Source organism: Octodon degus, unplaced genomic scaffold (genome assembly GCF_000260255.1).
Source record: "Octodon degus isolate 3935 unplaced genomic scaffold, OctDeg1.0 scaffold00048, whole genome shotgun sequence".
Taxonomy (NCBI): domain Eukaryota; kingdom Metazoa; phylum Chordata; class Mammalia; order Rodentia; family Octodontidae; genus Octodon; species Octodon degus.
In genome coordinates, this window is record NW_004524624.1 from 7,281,801 (window position 1) to 7,287,140 (window position 5,340).

At 42.4% G+C, this 5,340-nt stretch overlaps 1 pseudogene across 1 annotated transcript in view; it reads right to left on the reverse strand.

Annotated features, from left to right (window-relative positions):
- The window catches only part of LOC101591520, a 15,110-nt pseudogene that overhangs the window by 735 nt on the left and 9,035 nt on the right, over window positions 1-5,340 (reverse strand). The window lies entirely within an intron of this gene.

The following is a 5,340-nucleotide window of genomic DNA, read 5'->3' on the forward strand; positions in this document are numbered from 1 at the left end:
TTATTTATTTTTCTTCATATCCTGTAGGGATTGAAAGTTTAACATATCAATACTTGATGGAAAATACCTGCTCCATGTTATGTCTAAGATGTTTCATATTCAGACAGCTAGTGAGGTTAAGCTCAATTGCCTATGTTATAGAGTAATAATATAGTTAAGCTTCTCTTCTGGAGGATTAACAACTTAAGTTTGCAGACCAAAAATTAGAGAAAATGGAGGTCTACAAAGACAGCCAACATTTTAGCCATAGCCATTCAAGGTCAGTGAGGACTCAGGACATAAGAGAGTCTGTACTGTAACATCTTGCAACTTAGTGGTGTCCCAAATTTTCTGATCAAGGAGATTCTGAGGCCACAGAGGAAAGTGATCAATGATGTATAATGTTCTTAAGGAGAGCCACATGGAGAGAAAACATTCCCTTGGGCTTTCACAGAGAACAAATTGGTCAAGCAATGGCTGTGACTCATCCACATGGCTGACACTGACAAAGGATTTACAAACTGCGGTACAGGGTTTTAGGCTAAATCCTGAGTGAATTTGACTGATCTTGGCAGATACAAAAGTTACATTTCTTGTTATATAGGTATTGGTTTATCTTGGTCTTAACCATCCAGAAAAAAAGTATAAGAATGAGGCATAAAGAGTGAAGCCATATTAATATGTTGAGCTGTAAAAGGCTCAAGTCAACAACTTCTGGCATTGCCCGTCCTACAGATAACCCACTACTACTATGGACTCCTGCACTATATAGAATTTTTTTTTTTGCTGAATTCATGCACCTACAATATTTAAATGACAATAGAATACCCATCTCTGACAAAACTAAACAAAAATAAGGGATATAAATGAAGGACCATTTTGTATCTGTATGTTCAAAATAGGATAGATATACAGCTACTTTCTCTTAATTCAGTGAGAAGAAAGATTTGCACGAATTGTGTTTGGACAGGTTATTACCTCTGCATCTTGTACAATGAATAACTAATATGAAGACAACAATATGCTATGTATTAATTATTGTAACTGTCCCACTAGCCAGCTTTGAAACTGTCTCATTGCTATTTGTTTCTCAATAAAATTAATAATAATAAAAAATAATCATCAAAAGTAAAATGAAAACCATGAAGTGGGAAAAAATTTTATCCAACTGTCCCTCAGAGAAAGGACTTCCATCTAGAAATATAAAAAAGTTTTAGAAATCAGGCCTCCAAAGTTCAAAGACCCAATCCAAAACTGGGCATTAGACATGAATATGTACTTCACAGATGAGGAAATAAAATGACTGGGTGTTGGCCAGATAGCTCAGCAGACTAAAGTGTCCGCTTGGGCAGAGCGCAGGGGCTGGGGCTGTGATCCCCAGCACCACAAGCCATGCTGGCTCTGCCCCCTGGGGCGTGCTGTGATGGTGATTGAGAGTGGACCTGGTGGGGTGCACTCGTAATCCCAGCGCTTGGGAGCTGAAATCAGGTGGATCCCTACGAGTTCGATCTAAGTAGTGAGACCCTGTAGACCCTGTACTAAATACATTAAAAAAATATATAAATGACAAACATATGAAACCATGTTCCACATCATTGGTCATTTAAAAAATGCAAATTAAAACAACACTGAGATTGTATCTCACCCCTGAAAGAATGGCTATCATCAAGAAGTCAACCAATAACAAATGCTGACAGGGATGACAAGGTAGCTCAACAGACTAAAATGTCTGCTTAGGGACTCGCAGGGATCGATCATGATTCAATCCCCAGCACCACCCGCTATGCCAGCCCTGCCCACTGGGGAGGCTGAGTGGGCCACAGAGTCTGGGCGTAGTAGCGCGTGTCTGTAATTCCAGCACTGGGGAGGCTGAAAACAGGGGGATCACTATGAGGGTGAGCTGCATAGTGAGACCCTGTGACAACCAAATACATTTTTAAAAAATGGTGGCAGGTTGTGAGAAAAAACAAAACAAAACAAAACAAAACAAAACAAAAACACAACTACTGTGCAAAACAGTATGGAGATTTCACAAAAAAACTAGTATTTAAAATCCCATTCAACTCAGCTATTCACTTCCTGTGCATTTTCCAAACGAACTAAAAACATCATACCAAAGGGATATATGTGCAATTGTGTTTATACCAGCACAATTTGTCATAGCTAAATTTTGGAAGCAATCCAAATTTCCATCAACTAAGGAATAGATAAAAAGTGATATTTTTACATAATGAAGTGTTACTCAGTTATATAAAAAATAAACCCAAGGCTTGCACAGGTAAATGGATGCAACTAGTGACCATAATCTTGAGAAAAATAAGTCAGACCCACATGTACAAACATTGCATTGTCTCACTAGTGTAAGAAGCTGAAAGAGAAAATAAAATCTGAAAGGTACATACAAGAGATTCTATGAAAGGGAAAGAATGTGCTCAAACTGAAGGAAAAACTGGGATGAGGAAACAGACAAAAGGAAGAAAGTGAAAAATATATATTAAAGTATATATACAGGATAGCTTGGATAACTGCGCTGCGGATTTCTGCCGGTCCACTGAAAGGAACAGTTAATGAATGCTTAATTTTTTCTACTCCTTTTTAATTTCTTATAACTTTTTGAAACCAAATTTGCATGTTTATATCTGATAACCTAAACAAATAATTTGAAGACAACATTGTGGAATACAACAGCCATTGTTGAATTCCTATTTTTTTTTGTGTGTGTAGTGAAATTTTATCTTGTTTCTTATAGCTTTTTGTTTTCTACTAGTTTGTATTCTCTAAAGTAGACGCTGCCCAAATTTAAAGGCCCAATCCAAATACGGGCACCTACAATGAATGCACAGTCTCAAATAAAGAAATACAAATGTAGATAAATATATGAAAAATTGTTCAGCATCACTGGTTACTAGAGATGCAAATTATAACAACATGGAGATTCCATCTCACTCTAGAAAGGATGACTATTATGAAGAAATCAACCAGTGGCAGAAGGTTTTGGAAGCTGCCTTACCCTGACCTCCTAGAGAGACAGGCAGAGTTGCTGATAGGCTCTTGCTTAGAGCAGTAGCTGGGAATCTGAGGGAGGTCGTCAAGCCGATGGTTCCCAAGCTAACTCCCAGCGACTACCTTGGAATGGGCCTGGTGAGGGGTTCTCTCACCTCAGATCTACGTCCTAGCAAACCTTTTTCAGAGGATTTAGGGACTTACTTTGTTCACTTCTTCCCATCCTGTGAACTTATTAAGACATCTGAAGGGGGAGTCTAATTCTTTCCACTGTTGCAGGAGGCACTCCATGGGTGAACACAGTGGCATAGTTGATGTGCTGGTTCCCATCAGGAGAAAAGAAGAAGAGAAAGACTGGGTGTGAGCTTCCACCTACATCCCTGGGCAAAAAGACCTGGTGGTCCTTAAAGAGACAGCACATGCTCTGCTTCACCAGGAGGTGCAACTTGGCCTTGAATTTGGGTCCTGGCTCCCCTTGCCACCATCTGGGCTCATCTGCACTCTATCTGTGCATTAACTAGAAGCCAGATACCCCACTTGCTTTTTTTTCCCCCTGGGAATTGGACCGGAGCCCTAGAGTCTCCTCTGGTGTATCCAGTAATGATGCCTGCACCATGTGTCAAACACATAAGGCTCACAGAAGGCTTTTTCTTTTAGGAGGTTGGGATGCTGTTAAAGCCAGATTCCAAATTGAATGTGTTCATTTTTGAGTTAGAAGGAGGGGTGGTTACAGGGAGCAGGGTGGGCAGTGCCAGGGAACATAGGGCATGCCCCTTTGGCAGGGCACAGAGGCACCTGACAGTATAGCCCACCACTCACCAGACTCTGGGGCATGGGCGGTTGTCTCTAGACCAGGAAAAGGTCCCCTCCCATGACACCCTGCCAAGTAACCGCATGCCTAGAGTCTCCAGAAAGCTGTGACCAAGTTTGCATGCCCATCTGCCCCATAGGGATATATGGGAATTTTCTTGAAAGAAAGGGGCAGGAGATGGGAGTTTGGGGCACTCAGTTGTCACTAATGACCTCCAGGCTTGCCTTTTACTTTTATCCCAAGAGTCTGAATGGAGAAATTTTAAGAGTGCAGGGAGAAAGGCTCCCTGGCTCATGGTTTCTAGTGGTTCTTTGGCTTAGAGGATGTAAACGCAATGGCCCTTGGAGCTCTCAGTAAGCATTTGTTGGCCTGGCCACATGCTGAGAGGGAGGCACCTCCTGGCTCCCTCTGTGTCCATCCTGACTGATGTACCATCCACCTGTGCACAATTCCACAAAGCTGTTTTCAGATCTGCTCACAAAATCACCTGTGCTGGGATGCCCCACCTCAGAAAATTCTGCCAGTCCACTCTCCCTAGAAGGGTGCTCTTGGAAGGAGGGGGAGGACTGAATAAAGATGGTTCTTAGCTTACAGCCCTGTGCTAAGGGCAGGAAGAAACAAATTGGGACAAAAACCTCTACAGGGTGGGTCTCTCCCTAGTTAGTAAAAGCAGGCCTCTAAAGGCAAGAAAAAAAATGGCAGTAGACATTTAGAGTTAAGATTTTTTTCTTTAAACAGAGAAAGAGGGTTTTTGTTGTGTTTTCTCCCATGTGTCTGGTGAGTTAATGGAGCAGTTTGCCCAGTAGCTGACTGTCCCTTTGGAAGACAGAGAATAGGATCCTCAAGAGCTAAAATTGCCCTCTGCCTAGCAGAGGGTTAAATCAGAAAGGAAACTGAGACAGAGAAAGCTCAACATTCCCTCCCACAAACTGGAAAGGGGCTCAGGCCAGATTGCTCCAGTGAAACCCGTCCTCCCAGCAGCAGATCAGTGGCCACACTTGTTGCCTTTCTGTGATTGAGCAAGTCCTGTGTTTCTATAGGAAGCATACTGTTCCCTTTATAGGGTGGCTACAATTAGAGCTGGGCAATGCTATGCAAAAGGGCTGCCCTTGGGCTGTAGGGACTAGGACTTTCAGTGTTGTCTACTGAATAATGAATGCAATTCTCCTCAGCAGCAGGGCAGGGCTAGATTCCATGTAAAAACCACCCTGAAATTTTTATGTTTTAGGAATTCTGAAATTCATGGGTTAAAGCTTATACCTGTTGCCTGACGACCATCAGTTACACACTAGGGGAAGTGCAGATGCCAACTCCTTCCCTCCTCTGCACATAGAGATGAGGAGAACCAAAGTGGGCAGGGCAAGGAGGTGGAGACTTTTAGCGTGTGAACAAGATGAGAGAGTGAGAGAGAAAACCACTGGGCTCCTTTTAGGTGTCAAGTGATAGAATTCACCAAGGCCTGGGGAGCACGTCAACTGTCACCTGTTGACCACTTGAATCTTCTTGTTGACATGAACACAGCCACACAGAAAGCAGAGCATGGGGGG